This window comes from Euprymna scolopes, chromosome 29, assembly GCF_053919585.1.
Source record: "Euprymna scolopes isolate OS-2025 chromosome 29, ASM5391958v1, whole genome shotgun sequence".
Lineage (NCBI taxonomy): Eukaryota > Metazoa > Mollusca > Cephalopoda > Sepiida > Sepiolidae > Euprymna > Euprymna scolopes.
In genome coordinates, this window is record NC_136510.1 from 24,433,496 (window position 1) to 24,453,208 (window position 19,713).

At 33.9% G+C, this 19,713-nt stretch overlaps 1 protein-coding gene across 2 annotated transcripts in view; it reads left to right on the forward strand.

Annotated features, from left to right (window-relative positions):
* Positions 1–19,713, forward strand: part of LOC145252549 (uncharacterized) — a 199,966-nt gene that overhangs the window by 1,634 nt on the left and 178,619 nt on the right. The window contains exon 1 of one of the 2 annotated variants that reach the window (XM_080112102.1): positions 4,838–4,913. The exons of the other annotated variant lie outside the window; for it this stretch is intronic. The gene's annotated coding sequence lies outside the window, so the exon portion shown is untranslated. Of the gene's footprint in view, positions 1–4,837; positions 4,914–19,713 lie in introns of those variants that run through there. 2 annotated transcript variants of the gene reach the window in all.

The window sequence follows — 19,713 nt, forward strand, 5'->3', positions numbered from 1 at the left end:
TGAGGTGGAATTTGACAATACTAGTAAAACATTACATTTTCGACCGATTTTCTTGTTCTTAGACTTGCCACTACCTTTGTTAATTTCATGAAAAGGCAAAATACATAAAAAAAAGCAACAAAAAAATGTAAGTAATCTATTTATATAAAATAAAATCTTAACAAATGTGTGTGAGTGCATATCTTGGCTAAAAATCAGAAACTACATATGATATAATTACAAAAAAAATGTATGAAATTCAGTATGAACTCGGCCTGGTTATAGAAATATGGCGAATAATATGCAAAATAAAATATTCATTCTCTTGTGAGCCCTATGGACTAAAATTTAGGAAGTGAGCACCCTTTTTCAAATCTCTAAATATTGAAAAAAAAATGGGGGGGTTATTTGGTATAAAAAAGTGAAAAAAAAAAAAATGAGGGGGTGTGCAAGTGTGCATTTGTGCGTGTCTACTGTTATTTATTTTATCGGAAATAATTTTTTTTTTCCAAAATAGTAATTCGTTCTTACTAAAATATTAACAGGGGAAATACATCTTTTCTCGTAATAATAATAGATTTCGTTTTCGAGTTCCGGTTCGGTGTTTAAGTTTGGACACGGACGGGTTTTTTTTTTTAGGCGAGGATATTCCGATAGTAACATTTAACAACAAAAGATACAGTAAAAACTTAAATTTCACGTGAAAAGCCGATCTAAAAATAGCATGGTTCGTAAACTGTAGATGTACTTACTATTGCATTTTTTTTTTTACAAAAATTAAATATTCGATTATTATTAAATAAAAAAAAATATGATTCACGCATACACACACATACACAAATGGTTCCACAATTTTATATCTAAAATCGTTCACGAATAAATAAACACATTTTGTTTTTTCTTGCGAGAATAAAAACAAACTAGGATTTAAGTTTACGAAAATGATTTCTGAATTCTTCGTCCAGAGAATAAAAAAAAAAAAAAAAATGAAATTGATTAACTTTTTTAAACTAAAACTTAAAGAAAATTGTTAACAAATTCCTTTCTTTGTTGTTTACCAGTAAAATGAATTGGCCACGAGGGAACCACAGACTGACTAAAGATCGACCCCCACCCCGAGGCGCGGGTTGGGAGACTAAAAACACATAAGAAATTCCTAAGCAAATGAAAATAAACTTAAAGAAAAAAATAATAAACAAACTAAAAATGCTTATGATGAGTGAATAACATCTACAATGACACTATTTTCCATTTTTTTTTAAATATTCAAACCTCTTTAATTATTCGGCTGTTATTCACGCAATAAACCAAATTGCATGTAAAAAGGGGGGGGGGGTAAAAAAAAGAAGGGGAAACGTGCAACCGAGATTTATCCCCACCCTCTCTTTAGTCTTCTTTATTAGGTCAATAGTAGTGGATTTTGTTGACCCCCAAGAGTCTCATACTCTAACTAGTGTACCCCATCAAATAACTGATGTTTTTTCGTTTTTTTTTTTTTGTAAAATTATTTAGTTTCTTCCACCCAAAAAGATTTTGATACTTATGCAGAAAATATACCGTGCTGAAATATTATTTAGAAACCCATTCTTAACATGGGGAGAGGATGATGTTTTGTAACTATTTTGTACTTTCACCTAACAATTTAATAAACAAAAGCTGCTGTAAAACCTGAATTTAACTTAACTATATAAAAATTTTAAAAAAATAGCACGGTACCTTCTCTTCATATGTACCGATATTTCCCCATTTTGATGTAGGATTCTGGTTTTATTATCTTTAGAAGTATGTGTTTATCGCAACTATATGACTTGGATTTTTTTTGTTATTAATCGATCATTTATTGAATTCAGAATTTTTTTTTTTTTTCAGTAAATCGTAAATAAAACTTTTGGGGACTTTTGGATACATTTTTTTAATGATTTTTTTAAAATTTATTTTAGTCTGACAGGCCCGCATGCATCAAGCATCGGGGGTGGGGGGTTGTTTGAATTTAACCCAGAAATCAAATAAAAACACATTTTAGAAAATAATCTGATTACAAAATTAAGTCCTCCATAATGCATTTCGGATTATTCGTAAACAAGTCAGCCATTTTAATCTTGTTAAAAATTGACAAACAGAAATAAAAGAATTAGGCCCTGCGAAAGTTATTTTTGTGGATCCTTTGAGATCATCTGGACATATTGCCCTTCGAAAGTTGAAGATAGTTTGGGATTTTCTTTACGATTTAAAGTTTCCCCTTCACTTTCGATTGCAATGGCTCATTCTCTCCATATTAAGAATGGCTTTTCTTAATAACGTTATTATTTAGAAAAGCCCTTGGTAACATGAGGAAGAGGGGGGGGGGCTTCATTTGTCTATTCTGTACTTTCACCCAACAATTTAATAAAATATACCGTAAAAATTCAAGTAGAAACGAAGAAGCAACCGGAAGTGAAGTGGAAACACTAATCGTAAAGATAACAATTTGGAAGCATTTAAATCTGGTTTCTCAACCTTATTTATTTTGGGACCCCATGAGACCTACTGTTCAAAATAGTTTAGTAATAAAATCGTAAATTTTGATTTTCTTAGTTTTGAAAAATACTATTTGATCGAGTCGTCGTTCATACAGACTTTTCTGTATTTTGTTTACTTTTAATTGTCGCCATTAAGTGTCAATTTGAATAAGCATCGTAAAAACAATGACTTGAACTAAAATCAAATCTTGAAAAATTTTCAGTAAACTGCTTGTGAAAACACATTTTCATTCAAAACTAAAAATAAACTTTTCTCGTTCTCTTGATTTAAAACTAAAAATCCCCGATTTAAACTGTCGAATTGAAAATAAGCGGTTCTTAAAATAGTCGATGGATCGATTTTTTTTTAATATGTCGTTTTAAGCAAAAAAAAATACCACGTACTTAATTGTCATGTCGAAAATAGTAACATATCCCAAAATTACGAAAATTCAAATAGAAAGTTATTTATACTTAAAAGTAATTTTTACGGAAAATTGGGTAAAATTGCATTTTTCTTAGGCGTTATAAAGTAGACAGTAAAAGTTCACACACAGGGGGACATAACCCACAACGAATATTTTAGATTACTTGTTCACGGCTGCAATATTGGTTGTCTATGGCGAAAAAGACTATTTTTTTCTTTTTTTGTTTTTTAAGTAAAAACACAATAGTTGTTCTACTAGATGAATTTTCGTAATTTTTGGATGTGTTACTATTTTCAACACGGCAATAGTACGGAATATTTTGTTACAAAAATATTTTAAAAAATTGATTTGTCACAACAAGCACCAAAATAAGTTAATGACCAAACGATATCGTAATAATTACATTTAAGTTTTAAAACCTTATTTTTTTTTCGTACTTATGCAGAGAAGATACCGTGAATTTTTTTTATATAGTATTTTCAAGTAGAGTTCAATTTTTTACGGTATTTTTTTGTTTATTAACTTGTAATGTGAAAGTATAGAATAGTTACAAAAAACCCTCCCATGTTAAGAACGAGTTTCTTAATAATAACGTTATTATTTCAGCACGGTACCTTTTCTGCATAAGTACGCCCCCCCCTTTTTTTAACAATAATTAAATTTTAGTGTTTATGCACTTATTTTACCGTGCTATTTTGTTAAAATACTATTTTCAAGTTCAAGTTTCACGACATTTTTTTTTAATTGTTAGCTGGAAGTAGAAAATAGTTACAACCCTCATGTTAAGAATGGCTTTCAAAATAACGTTATTATTTCAGCATGATAACGTAAGTGGCACTTAGATCTTAAACAATAATAATAATAATAATAAATAAATTTAAACACTCCCGAGCAATGCTGGCTAGGTATAGCTAGTTGCATTTCCTTTAGTAGATAATCTATCTAAAATGTTATCAGGAGATATTTTCAGTCGGAAGATTCTGTCGCTTAATTGTCATCGCACATATATTTTATTTATCTCCATCTAAATATTAAAAATTGATAACATAAAATATTATATCTCCTTAATATTTTATGTGAATACATGAAAATATATCTGTTTCTAGATACCTATCTATCTCTCTGCCTTCTCTTTCCCTCTGGAAAAAGAAATAAACATTCTTTGGAGAAATTCCTTCATATTTTTATATATATATATATATATATATATATATATATATATATATATATATATATATATATATATATATATATATATATATATATATATTACTTTGTAAAACAAACATAAGAAATGATTCCTAGTTTGATAAACAATAAAATATAACTTTGAATAAAAGAATAAAATAAAGATTATGTTGAGGTTAATATATCGATTATTATTAGTCACACTGCGGAGGGTCGGTAGAAGAGGAGAGGGGGTGGCTTGTTTACGCGTCGCTGTGTGTGTGTGTGTGTGTATATATATATATATATATATATATATATATATATATATTATTGTCACGGTAATTGTGATCGTCACGTGACCAACGTCAACGATCCCTAATTAAAAAAAAATATTTTTGATATCATTTTTGTGTTTATAATGTTTTTGTTTTTTTTTTGTTTTTTACATCTTTTACCCCCCCCCCCCTCACCTAAAAACAACATTTTGGTACTTGTAAGGAATTCAGAGGATTGCAGTATTTACGAAGTCGGTTTCTCCGATCGTTAACGGAAAATCCCGAGTCGGTTCCAAATTGACCGAAATGAAACCACCACCACCACCACCACCACTACCACCCTCTTTTTTTTATTATGTTTATTTTTTATAAAGGTTTTTAAAAACGTTCTTTTTTTTATGAGGCTAAAAATTATTTTTGTCCTAATCTAAGCCTTAACATGCTAGTGTCGTCTGCCTTTTTACAGTTTTTTTTTTTTTTTGGGGGGGGGGGGGTCAAATCATAAACTGCTTTACCGTTTCCAGGACTGACTGGCATCTCTATCGATACTCGGAACTGACTCAGTAAGTACTAAGATTCGCTGGCTACCCATTCTACAAATACCGAATGAATTTATTTCTCGTTAAATAATGTCACTAATTAAGTTTTAAATGAACTCTGAACGAGCAAAAGCGTCAACCATCTTAAGAAAATGATTAAAAAGAATTTTTTTTAAAAAGTCTTTATTCTTTGTTGTGCAGTGTAATTTGTACATTTCGTGTTTATATTTTGAAAATCAAACTATAAATTTCTATAATAATATGGTATTATTGTAGATTAACACGTTTAGATTATCCCTTCCAATACGATTTTATTTTTTTTTTTAGCCGATCACGTGTGAACAATAAACACCCTGAAAAATTTGGCAAAAAAAAAAAAAAAAAAAAATCAGAATTTAAAGTGGGGGATCGGTTTCGCATATAGATTTAACGTAAAATGATCTGCCATTTTCGTTCATACTAGCGTTAAAAATTTTTTTTTTGCTATATGAGATAAATTATGTGTTTTTGGAGGGGCTACTTTTTTTTTTTTTTTTTTTTTTTTTTTTAACCAATTTTCGATTTTACAACAAAAAAGTTTGGTCAGATTGAGTTTCTGATCTTAAGTTACCCGTAATATAATTTCGGGTTAGAGTTTCGTCAAGTTCCTAAATTTATTAAATTGATAGATGAAAGTACAGAATAGTTAACAGACCCACCTTTCCTTTTCCAATTAAGAATGGCTTTCTAAATAATAATTTTATGTGGTGCCTTAAATAAGTTTCCAGACTTTTTTGTACAGGCATTTAAAATTGTCGTAAATTCTTGAAAATTTTTGTCTCAAGGGTGCTCAGAGAAGATCAGAAAGACATTGTCATGATCGGTTGAGCTGATCAATTCAGATCGTGCGGTTCTTGATGTTCTGATGACCTGCAATGAAAGCTGGATCTATTGCTATGACCTAGAAACCAAGAGACAGATTTCCCAGTGGAAGCATGCTGGCTCTCCCAGACCCAAGAAGGCCAGACAGAGCAAATCCACCCAGAAACTTATGATGACCCCCCCCCTTTTTTTTGACAGCACGGGTATGATATACATGCACCGAGTCCTCACTGAATAGACAGTCAACAAGGAATATACTATGCTGAGGTTTTAAGGGAATTCAGGAAGATATTCCGTTGGAAAAGGCCAACACTCTTCAAATCGGGTCAGTGGTATTTTCACCAGGACAGTGCACCAGTTTACAACTCCATCCTTGTCACAGACTATTTGACCAAGGTGAGACAGTTCCTCACCCTCCCTATAGTCCATACCTAGCTCCTTGTGACTTTTGGTTATTCCCTAAGCTCAAGGAAAACCTTAGAGGTTGCTTTTATGAGACAATTGAGGAGATGAAAGAGGCTGAGATGAGGGTCATTGACACGCTCACACAAGAGGATTCCCATGGGACCATCCAGAAGTTGTTGGAACAATACAGCAAGTGCATTACAGCTGGAGGAGATTACTTCGAAGGGGACTGGAGTTTCATGTGTGTACTATCAATAAAAGTGCCCGCACGAAAAAAGTCTGGAAACTTATTGAAGACATCTTATATTTCAGCACAATCAGTAAACTGCAGATTTAGAAAGCCATTCTTAACATTGAGAGGTGGGGGAGAGGCTCTGTTAACTATTTTATACTCCCATCTAACAATTTAATTAATAAATAAAATAAAAAATGTGTGCAAAATTCGATAAACCACAAAGGGTAAGCGATCTAAAACAGGAAAAATTATCAGGAACTGAATCATACCGGATACCGTTTGCTGCAAACTCTGAGTCTGGTTTGACCTATAAAATTAAAACATCACCAGTTATTTATGTTTCATATAATTTAACTAAAAATAACAGCAACAAAGAGACCTAAAGGAAGAAGGCTTAACAGACAGCAATCCAGTTAAACCACCATAGTTAACCACAGAAAGATATCCTGAAAATCTCTTTCTTCTTTCTCTCCATGTGGTCGAGAAAAAGAAAGAAAAGAAATTGAGCAAGTGCATGACTCTCTTCCGTCTTAATGATATACACAGCTGTGGCAGTTTTGCCTTCAGCACCAAAAATCAAGTTTATGCCAATTCGGAAATGTCCTTTTCCCTTTTGATTGCACCATGTTGTTGATCTTGTGCAGTTCTAGCAGGTTCACCTTCCCAGGCTTTATCTTCTCTCTTCGAGAAGGGTTTAGTTTATTGCTAATCACCTGAGGCTTCCCTACCAGGGAGTGCCGATGGGGCTGTCCATGCATTTTTTTTTTTTTTTTACAGACCAGGATGTTCCTTCTCTGGGACGCTGGCTCTTCAATTCCATTTTCTGACCCTAGTGTCATATCTTCCTGCTGTGGAGGAATAGGGTTGGATAAATACCAAATAATCTAATTTCTTGATAAACATGAAGATCAGATGATGGTTCGATATGTAAAAGCTCTAAAACTTTTTTTTTTTACGATTATGACATGCTGAACGTATTTTTAATTATACATTAGACCATAACTTTTTATCGGCTTGTGACATGATCGATTCAAACAATGAAATGGAAACGAGGTGTAACGAAGGTAGCGTTTTTAGTGAGTTATAAAAATAATTTATTTAAACCAAACAAAATATGTTTTGTCATAACATAATTCTTATATTTTACTTTACCTTATTATTTTATACAAGTCACTAAAAGATTTCTTTTCATCAAACCTACTTCTGGATTCCAGTTTTTAGCCGATCCAATCAAACATGTCATCTAGGAAATCTTTAACTGTGCCAAAACCAAAACGTAGATTCCATGAACAAAGCTTCTTTCTTAGAAGTGCACGCCAGTGAAACTCTCTTCCGTCTGCCTGTTTCGCACCTGACTACAACTTAGATGTCTTCAAGTCCAACATAAACAAATTCCTGATGAACCGCCCCCTTAAGTAAGACACTTTATCAAATCTCATATACTAACGATTACTACAATACTATCCCATTGACTACTGTACACCCAATAACCCTTATCCCCGAGTGACTTCTAGGCCTTGATAAGTGGTGACTTCCATAAAAAAAAAAAAAAAATACCGGCATTTATATAGCTCTGAAGTGATCTTGCTTATTATTGTGTACATTATAAGAAAAGTGGTGATAGGGAGACTTAACAGAGAGGGTATATTATTTCTTTTTAATTAAAGTCTATTTTTACTTGCAAAGTACTATAAGAAGTATTGCCTGTCATGCTTACATATGAACTGGCATTACACTTATAGTCTTATTTTAAATATTATTACCGTTAGCAGGGCTTTACATTGCGAGTGAAACAAAGTAGGTTAGTATCGGCTTGGTTCCCACCAGTCTTGGTGAATAACAAACAAGGTTCTGAACATAAGCGTGTCCTCTATCCTTTCCATCATCAATGAACCTGAGGTAATTTCCTCAGCAACTTAGTAAATAATCCTCAAATGTTGAACTAACTTAAGTTCAAAACAAATACACAGAAGCCTAGAAAGTTATTTTTTAAGATGCCTGGGATATTCCATTATACTGAAATGGGCATGTTAAATGCGTTCTTATTAAGTATCATAAACAAGAGAATTTAGTCTGCGAAAAATGGATAAATACAGGGCTCTACATTGCGAGTGAAACCGTCACATTTGCGAGTGATTTTTCAAAGTGGCGACTGAAATAATGAAACGCTTATCTTTTGGCGATTTACAATTCTTTCACGGACAATCTTCCAAAGCTCACTACTGAATGAAAAATATCTTTTCAACTTTTTTGTTTTTAAATAAAACGAAGTTAAATTATTTAAACAATAAAAGTTTAATAGAATATACTTTTTTTTTTTTTTTTTATTGAAGGCTGTTTAAAAAAATATCTGAAGAAATTACAATGTTTATAGCTTCAAGTATCAACATAAAATTTGTTGTATATTCAGAATTACACTTATTAAAACAATGCAGAAAAATATGATGCACGTCACAGAACGAAGATGTCATATTCCAAAAATCATATGGGTTTGGCTCTTAACGTTTCTATTTGGCTAGTAAACGAAAATATTTAGTTGTAAAAAGTCGACTAAAGATAAATTTGTCTGTAGAGCTCTGAAATGTCACGTTATTGCACCTTTTTACACATGCATAACATTTAGACATCCAGAACCCACACGTTGTAGACTCAATCGCAAAGGAACATAGGACAAATAACTCGATTCCTATTTTTTTATTTTTTTTTTTTTTGTAACATTTATTTCCTCATTCTCCTTTTTGTTACAGCTGTGACGTCATCCACGTCTCTGACATACTCTCTCTCCTTTTTATAGTCTTTTTCTTTTTCCTTATGATGTCATTTTGTACGGCTCGGTATTTGCATACGCACTCTGTTACAAATATAGTGAAATTCTTTCCAACTTCAACTTGTGATGATAATTCATTTATCTACAAACTTGAAATTTTGTATCTAGAGTATTCAGACATGTGGAAAACTTTTTAATCGGTTTTTATCCGAAAAAAAAAAAAAGAAAAAAAAGGGGACTGCTAACGGGTCAAAATTGAAAAATTTACACTGGGATTTTTATCTGTTTGTCAACTGTTTCACAAGGTTTGAAAACACTTTTTAAAGATCTTGGCAAACTGGTTTCATGGTTAACATACTTGACTTGCTGTGTTTTGATTTCGGTTTCAGCTTGAGTATTTTTCTTTTTTACTTACAAGAAGTGAACTGTTTAGAAAAAAAACATAGTACTCACACGCACCTGTCTCACTTTCTCCCCCCCCCTTTTTTTTTAAAAAGGAATTTAACATAATTAAAACCGGGCAACGCCGGGTACATCTTCTAGTTTAAAATAATTGTAATTTGTGAATTCATAATCTGATTAGGCTCGAATTGCAGTATGTCCCATTTGAAGATTAGTTACTTTATAAAAATAATATGGCTTTTTAAAATGTTTTAAAATTATTTTAATAGTAGTAATAGCGCCATTTATATCTTAAACCTGGGACTGTTTTTTACATTTTTTTCTGCACAAACAAGGTGTATTGCCACTTGGAATGTAAGGGGCTACTATTTGGGATTGTGTCTAACAGGACCCTGTAGGGAGTTGAGCAGCGAAATCTGTTCACTTTAGCAGGTTAGTACAAACAGTGAAACGGGAAGGGAAATTCCAAATTCTAGCAGTTTGAGAGAAGAAACTATTAGAGTAGAAGGCTTTCAGGCACCTAGGGACCTCAACAGTGAAGGAGTGAGATTTTGCTGCTTGTCGAGTTGGAAGTATGTATGTTGAGAGGGCACAAGTGCTATAAGTTTATCAGAGCACATTCCATTAAAGTACTTGTGAAGCAGGCACAGTGATGCAACATTGCAGTGATGGGACAGAGGTTGGAGCTTGGCTCATAGTGTGGGACCTATTAGATTTAAGGTTCCTTTGAACTCTTATCTAAGAGTGAGAAACTAGTAGTAGATGCACCAGCCCAGATGTGGCAACAATACTCCATGCATGGGCGAATTGTGGCTTTGTAAATATTTAAGATACTCTCTAGTGTGAGTAATTTTCTAGCATGGTATAGGGAGTTCACCTTCTTTGCAGCAGTCTTGGCAATGTCCTCAATGTATCAATGTATTTGTTCTAATTCATGTTGCCTGTGAATGTTAAGACGAAGAGTTTAAATGATGAGCTTTAAGCTAGGGTGTTATTTGTCATAGCAATACCACAACGCTAATCTTTTCCAAACACTCTCGGTCAAAGTGTTTTCTACAACCCTACTTTTTATCTCTACAAATCTATCAGACCATGTATGGAGTACCATTGTTATATTTGGGCTGGTGAATCTCTGTCCCATCTTGGAGGTTCTTGATAAGGTGCAGAAATGTATCTGTAATTTGAGTGGCCCTCCCACCTTTCTTCTTTTTTGAATCCTCTCTTTCAGACGTGATGTTGCTAGTTGTAGTCTTTTCTATAAACACTATTATGGCATGTGTTCTTCAGAATTGTATGATTTATGCCCTGCTTCCTTTGTTCCAGGTTCTGGATATGGCCTAAACTATATCCAATGGTGAGGCCCCAGCTTGCGGGCTTTGGGGAGTGTGAAGCCACCCTTTAATTGCCATTGCTCCCAGGTCCACTCTGACCCAGAGTGGTAGTACCTGTTAGGGTCCCAACTATGGGTTAAATAGAAACTGACTTGAAAAAAAATATATACTATTAAAAATCTTTTCTTCAAAATAACTGGATTTGGCATTAAATAACCCGAAAAGGGTTGATATGCTGTAAAACAAAAACAACCAACCAATCCTTTGTTTGATTCATTAGTTCAGTGGTCTTCATCAATTCGCTGTTTTCATACCTCCTTGTAATACAGCTTCCTATTCCAGCAGCTGTTTTGCAAGACCTGCCAGCTTGTGAAACATTAGTGAGGAAGCCTCAGTTTTTGTATTTCAGGAAGTTTAGTCACTCCATAGTTGGTGTTATTTCCAGGTTCACTCTGAATCAGGAGTGGTAGTACCTGTCATTCATATTTGAATTATTCAAACTACTGTTCTCATCTTTAGTGTTATTCGCATAACGTTTCGGTCGAAGTAACTTCCGACCTTCTTCAGGTGAATCTTGTCTGGAATGTTTCTGTCGAACTGGAATTTTTCTGTTGAACTCTAGAATCTGCATGTAATTTCGAATGGAACCCTTCATTTAATTCACGAGAGTAGCATGCTCTCAGACTATCAGCCATAACTGGGTAGAAGTTTTAGTAACTTGTAATTTACCGAGGACAGTAATCCCAATAATAAATCCTCACCTAAAAAATTCAGAAACAAATAAACTTCAGTCTAGACCTAACTTGTCCAACAAGTTTCAGTCATGAACAATCTTAGTTTTATCGCTGTTCAATATTTACTTCCACATTGCAAGCAAATTTCTATACAACATGCAAAGTTGTCAATAACTCTATAACACTCCTCTCTTCGCACTATCCAGATTTCGATTGTGATGACCCTTTTCAGTTCAGAAATAGCTTTCATTACAAATGAAATAAAATTCATCATTTGCATTATTTGGTTTATTCGGACTACTGTTCTCATCTTGAGTGTTATTCGCATAACGTTTTGATTGATGTAACCTTTGACCTTCTTCTTGTTGGATTAGAGAATCTTTCTATCGAACTCGGGGAAATTGGCAAATAAAACCCCTTTTCTTTTGTTTAAATCCACAAGGGTAGCATCAGTCATTACTGGATTGAAGTTTTTTTTTTTAGTTTCTTTTACGAAGGAATCACCACTTATCAAGGCCCAGAAGGCACTCAAGGATAAGAGTTAAAAAATGTACGGTAGTCAATGGGTTAATATCGTAGTAATTGTTAGTAATGGAAATTTGGTAAATTGAGTTACTTGTTTACGTTGGACTTGAAAACGACCAAATTGTAATCAAGTGGAACAGAGTTCCACAGGAGTGCAGTTCTAAGAAAGAAACTTTGTTTATGGAATCCATGTTTAGGTTAAGGCAATGATAAAGAGTAGGGAAATTATTGATAGTGGTTTGAGCTAGGTGAGTGTTTTTCATGAAAGTTTGTCAAGGGGGGCACCATAGATTGGAGCTCAGACGAGCACTTGCCATGAAAATCCTAAGTAATTCTCAATTAGTCTCATCCGCTCTGAGGATTGAACATTCAAGCTCCAGAACAGTTTAACTTGCAACTTAATACAACAAAAATAGATTTAAGGTCCCCAAAATTCATACTATAATTGTCCGCAAGGACCTGTAGTGTAGTGGATAAGATGCTTCTTAAAATTCAATTGTAAGTTATTACCCTTGCTGAATTCTGCAGGGTTGCTGACACCATTTAATCTCCAGTACTTAAATTGCAGTGCAGCCCCCCTCCCCCCTCAACCAATCTCTTTTAAAGAAGAAACTTTGCTGGTTTGACTATGTTCCATGAATCAATAACTCCAGTACCACAGTAAGATTGGCGAAGACATCCTGGAGGCCAGCTGAAGCTCTAGTCCTGGGACTGACTGCCCATCATTATATTTGCCACTGCGGATTATCGTGTGTAGTCTGTGTTCATCCATGTTGCTGTGAGTTGTATGGAAGGAGCAGCTCAACCAATTCTGGGTGAATGTCGTCTCAAGTCAAGTATTTGTGTTACCGCTGATCTTTGTTGGTGGAATGACGGCAGAAAAAGAAAGCATGTTTTATAAGAAAAAGAAACGTTGCATACAATTACAGATGAATGAGTGTTCAGAATTTCCTTTATTAAAAACCAAAAATAAAGACAATCTCTATGATGTATTAATACATCCCTGTGATAAAATAAAAATATATATTCCAAAAATTATGTAAATTCATAAATTAGTTTTATTTTTATAATGAAAATTATTTTGAAATGATTAATAGGAATTCGTAGGCATCTCTCTCTCTCTCTCTCTCTCTCTCTCTCTTTCTCTCTCTCTCTCTCTCTCTCTCTCTATATATATATATATATATATATATATATATATATATATATATATATATATACAAAACAGCCACACGCGCTTTTGTATGTCCAGCAAAGGTTTTTTTCGCCAGATTCTCGGCGAGGGAGGGGGGTACTATTCTTTAGAACTTTTTATATACTCCCTAAATCATAATATCTACGATTTGCGAAGAAATGTCGTATCTACATTTATTTTGATCGGCTTTTATAAAATTCACGCTATTCCTTCCTCTCGCGTGTTTGTGTTTTTCGTATAAAAGTGAAACTAAATCGAAAGCAAAGGCAGTTTCTACGTCCAGAAAGCAATCAGCTTTGATCAGTGTTGGGGGAAACTCCTATCAAACAATTGCTATTCATTTGGACATTCCCTTTTTGCGGCGAGCTGGTTTTCCCCAACACTGTGGGGAAACAAACAAATAAATGAAACGGCGGAAGCTGAACTGGCCTCCAGCCAACGTTCGTTTCTGCAAGTCAACTTTTTCATTCACATCGCTAAATTTAAACACTTCACTTTCTATGGCCTCGTAGCATCACGGTTAGATCTCGTGTTTTCTTTCACTTTCTTTTATGCCTTCACTTTCATTTTTATTCTTTTACACCTACAAACACCTGGGCAACGCCTGGTACCCCCATTAGTTATAACATAAATGTCGCAAGTTTGAATTGAGTTTTCTCCCCCCCCTTTTTTTTTTACATTGTTTTTAAAATAGCGGACAAGATGGATGCTCTTCTGTTACTCATAAAATTTGCTTTTCTTATCTAGAAATAAAACTACTTGATCAATTTACGTGATTTTTAGAATATGATATTTTCATCATGGGTATGTGCATCATACATATTTTTAAATTTTTTTTTCTTTTTTTTTTTTTTTAAAATTTGGAGGAATTCTGGACAAGAACCGAAAAATCTTGTTTCAAACCAAAATTATGCTTATTTCTGTGTTTTCATCAGATTATGCCCAAATAAGAAAATTCATTGCCAAGTTTTCCTGAAGCTTCTCAGACATTTTCTAGAATCCAAATCAATGTTATGGATTTTGATCAAAATTTGAAGGATTCTAGACACAAGATTTAGTAGCATCATATTTTGATATGAAATTTAATTTGATTCTCCTGATCGATTCCGATCCCATCTTTATGTTGCCCATTTTAAGGGCTACCACATAATTGGTTAATTGTAAAGATATGCTTTGAATACTTGGAATATTCTGTTGTTAAAATGACCTGCTTTGCAATACAAATTTCCTCTACTGATGCCCCCCCCCCACCTTTTCACATATTCATCAAAATTTGAAGAAAGCTTCTAGACACAAGGTTTAGTAGCATTATATTTTGATTTGATTACTCATTTTTAGGACTACTATGTATTGGTTAATTGTAAAGATGCTTTGAATATTTTGGAATGTTCTGCTGTGGAAATGATCTGTTTTGCAATTCGAACTTCCTTTACTAATGCCCCCCCCCCCCTCAAATTCATACTATTATTTCCATCACTGTATCTTTGGAAATTCCTGCTATAAAGATTACACAATTTTATGCAAGATTTTTCGCAATATTCACACCAAAAAACAAAAATCTATTGCTAAAAATAATTTTGTGATAGTGGCGGATTTTCAAATATTTTTCTCGCAACAGAGCGGAAAAAAGAGGAGAAGATCGAAATTGTAAGATGGCCAAAAACTTTTGCGTAAATATTCTTTGAGGTCATCTCACATTTTTCTCTCATCCAGAAACTACAAAATATAATTAGGGATTGAAATCTTTCCAAGAAGAACAATGATTCACCTGTAAACAAAATACCACTTAAATTATATTATTGCAAATCCACTTATGATATAAATCTCACCTGTCTGTTTAAATGTATGTATGTTTGTATGTCTGCTCAAAACTTTCGACCTTGACAACTGATTTTCACAAGATCAGTATTGGTTTGAAGCTCGACCCTTCGGATGACAAATATTGAAAAATTGGACAAAAACATTAATTCATTCACCCTCAACTGGGCCCTTTTCTACAGGGAGGGGTCGCTTTTTGGCGGATAATTTTGAAAGTCATCCCCTCTTTTCAATTGACTAGGCTTAATTTAAACATTCATCACTTCTGGTTTGGCGATGAGCAAAGATATCATTTTTTTTTCTGCCCCCCCCCCCCGTTCTTTTCCTCCTTCACGGTATGGGTTCAAGCCTGCCTGCCTACTACCACTTTCTTTTGGTGAGAGTACTGGCAAAGTGTGCTAACATGAGATAGATGTGTGGCCACATGGTGATGTAAGCGATTTTTAAAGCAGGGTTTTGTCAACTGCATGGCAAACTAAAAGACTTAAAACAAGATGCAATACATTGTTGGAAAGTACCGTTAATAAACGTCTTTATGAGGTGCCTTCAATAAGTTTCCAGACTTTTTGTATGGGCATTTTTATTGATAGTACACACATGAAACTCTAGTTCCCTTCAAAGTAATCTCCTCCAGCTGCAATGCACTTGTTTTATCATTCCAACAACTTCTGGAAGCCTCCATGGGAATCGTCTTGTGTGAGTGTGCCAATAACCCTCGTCACAGCCTCTTTCATCACCTCAATTGTCTGATAACAATAGCCTTGAACTTAGGAAAGAACCAAAACTCACAGGGAATAAGGTCTGAACCATAGGGAAAGTGAGGAACTGCCTTTATGTCCACCTTGGTCAAATAGTCTGCAACTAGGATGGAGCACCCTTGGGACAAACTTCACGCAACCTCATGAATAATTGTGTGTAAAATTCCTACACTAACATCAAACTGTGCATTTAATGTCTTTATAGACACCTGACGGTCCTTATCCATGAAATTCTTTATTTGACCAATCAGCTCTGCTGTTCTGACTTCCTTACTCCTCTCACACCTCTCACAGACTTCTGCCTTCTTTGAATCTCTAATGCCACTGAAAAACCGATACTCGATTCATGTAAAATGGTCTAAAAGCAGTCTGAAGCATTTTATACGTTTCTGTGACATTTTTTTTCAAGTTTAAAACAGAATTTTATTGTAGATCATTCTTCTAAAACATCCTCACATCCAGATTGCATTTTTGAAATTCACCAGCTGACAATTAGGCTTTAGTAGGATGTATTCAAATCCCTGCTATAGCTGTTGATTTGAACCTGAAAATCATAAAAATTGGTCAGTCATCTCATAAGCTGTATAGCAATAACATACTGAATTTTCAAGAGTCTTCGACAATTTTAAATGCCTGTACAAAAAAAAATCTGGAAACTTATTGAAGGCACTTCATATTTCAACTAGAAAAAAGTGAATCAAATTTCTTTCCTTTTTTGTTACTTTGTGACTGTCTCTGCATGCAATGTGTGCGTTTATGTTAACCTGTAACTACAGCATTATATCCAGGTTTAGACAACTGACGACTTCCAAATAATAATTAAAGTAAAGATTCAGAGATTTTAAAATAATGGGGATCTGTAATTGTGTTGGAATCTGGAAAAAATATTGAAATCATTCAATCACCAATAATTATGATACCTCATCATAAGTGTTATTTACAAATAAACCCTTTAATTATTAGGACTTTAAAAATGTTCTAATGCCTTTCTGGTCTGCTTATTTTCTGTGAGAGTTCACTATTCGGCTACAAATCTGCATTCTTTGTCTAATCATTGTCATATTTTTTTTTTTTTTTTACAAAGGCATCACCACATTATCAAGGCCCAGAGGCCACTCAAGGATAAGGGTTAAAGAGTGTACAGTAGAAATTGGTCAATATAGTAATCATTAGTAATGAAAATTTGGTAAATTTAATAACTTATATGGAACGGCTTATCAAGAACTTATTTACTTTAGACTTGAACACAACCATATTGTAGTCAGCCGGAAAGCAGGAAAACGGAAGACAATTCCACAGGCGTGCAGTTCTAAGAAAGAAGCTTTGTTCATGGAATCTACGTTTAGGTTTAGGCACAGATAAAGAGTGGGGGAAATTATTGATAGTGTTTACAACTAGACGAGTGTTTCTTGTGAAAGTTTGGTGAGGGAGGACCATAGATTGAAGCTCAGTTGAACACTTTCCATGAAAATAACGATACATCAGAGACAAACTCGCAACATCTCTTCTGTGAGATAGAGGTTGCAAGGAGGAGAAAAGGACATCTCCTACGAGGCTACGAAGTCTATTTTGAACTCTATCAAGGCAGGACAAGTCCTTTCTAGCAGCTCCTGCCCAGATGTGGCAACAGTATTCCATCCTTGGACGTACCTGGCTCTTATATAGGTAGAGAATAGCATCAGCAGTGAGATATCTACTGGATCGATAGAAAGATCCCACCATTTTTCCAGCGGCCTTGGCAACAGATTTGATATACGTGTTCCATTTAAGATCAGGAGTAATGGTCAAGCCCAGAAGCTTGTCAAAACTTGAGGCCTCCTGAAGACGAGAGCCATTCATTTCAATTGATGACAAATGTGGATTAGAATGTTGATGATGTAAAGAGAGAAGCTTGGTTTTAGATGCATTAAAAGTAACCAGCCACTCCTTTCCCCATTGTACTACGTATGGATCCGAAGATTCTATTATTGGCATTGTTTTCCGTTATAGTTTTCTAGTCAAAATTTATTCTAGAAAGAAATTAGGGATCACGTGAAGATTGCCAACATCCTAAGAGAAAGTGATTTTTGTGTAATGAACTGGATATGAACTTGAGACAACCAGATCGTCAGTTCGTATTGTTAACCACTAGACCACCGTCACTTCCCTCTTTGTCTAATTAATCTAATTCTTATCAAGTGTGTCCTTTCAGAACAGTGAATAAGTGAACTGTTATTGTTGGGTGTTGTTCATTCTTTTTAGCTGACCCCCGTGTCAATCTGAGATGACATGCCATTGGCTCAAGTTGGTATTTGAAAAAAGCAGCCATTCCACTGGAAGATTTTTATTTTTGTTTGGTCGACGCCCAATTCCTTCCCTTTTAAGAAGTTTCTTTTTATCTTTGAAGAACTATATTTGTGCAATAATAAAAGAGTCTGACATGTTTTCAAAAGTATCATACCCACAAAAATGTCTTTCAGTGGAATGGCTGCTTTTTTCAAATACCAACTTCAGCCAATATCATGCTGTCTCAGCAAAACCTTAACATGGGATTAGCTAAGGTCAATATTGAAATTATGCAACAGAACAAAAAAATGATATTGGTCTGGCAGCATTTATTGTTCAGTTTATTTTTCTTTTGTGTATTCGTACTAGTTTTCAACTAAGTTTATCTCTTTGCCCCCCCCCCACCTTCACCTTCTGACCAGATTTATTTGATGGTACTAATCATTTTCATTGCTCCTTCCTCTCTACTCTCTATTCTTTCTCTTCTATTTCCCTCCTTTGTATTATTTAAAAGTGTGTATGTGTGTGTGTATATAATGTACGGAAAAGACAAAAGGAAAATAGATCAAACACATGAAGAAATCATCAAAAACGAGAGATTTACTGGCTTCATTTGGATCAACAGATGCCTTCAGAAAAAGTGACCTTGTTAAGATTTAATACTTGCAACAAGTTTGGAAACCATATACAGTAGAAACCCTGGGACACTTTTTTTTTTTTTTTTACGTTACAATGTTGAATACAAGGTTTTTCTAGCCTCTGGTTATGATGCGAAATACAATGTTTTTTTTTTTCAGCTTTTATTTATAATGTTATTTGATTATATACATGTGTATTATATACTGTACTGTATTTTGTTACTAATTTTTAATAAGTATCCCAGGGTTCTACTGTGCGACAGATTTTGAGTTGTAAGACATTTTAGTTTTAGAAGTGAAGAGAATAGTTTTCGTGTTTTTTTTCCGTTGGATAATCAATCTGTAGAAGTCTTGAATTATAAAAGAGCAAAATTCCTTGTGTGGACATGAAAAATTATGGGCGGGAATTCTAAAGATCTGCTATATTTTATGGAGTGATTCCAGTTTCTGATTGGTCAATAGCAGAGCATTGTTTCATTTGATTGGTTGCCACTGTCTATAAACAGAACCTTCCATTTTTTTTGTAATCATATCCTCATTTATTATACCAAAAATATTGCAACAGCAGGTCATTCAAAACCTTGTAAGTGAAATTAGGTATGATAAAGCTGTTCAGAAATGCATGCAATGTATGGAGCCATTTACCAGCAATACTATTATAGTGCTTCTTCTGTAGTATCGAAAATTTAATCAAATATTGCTTTTTTTTTTTTTTTTTTTAATTATATTGAATCAAATGTAAAATTGTAATTGTGAAAAATTGTTGAGGGGGGGGGGTGATTAAAATAAAATAAAACATTTCTTTTTACAATATGGAATTCAAATTAAATTAAATTTTGCTTTGTAAATAAGCAAAATCTGACAATCTAAATAATTGCCCCCCCCCCCAA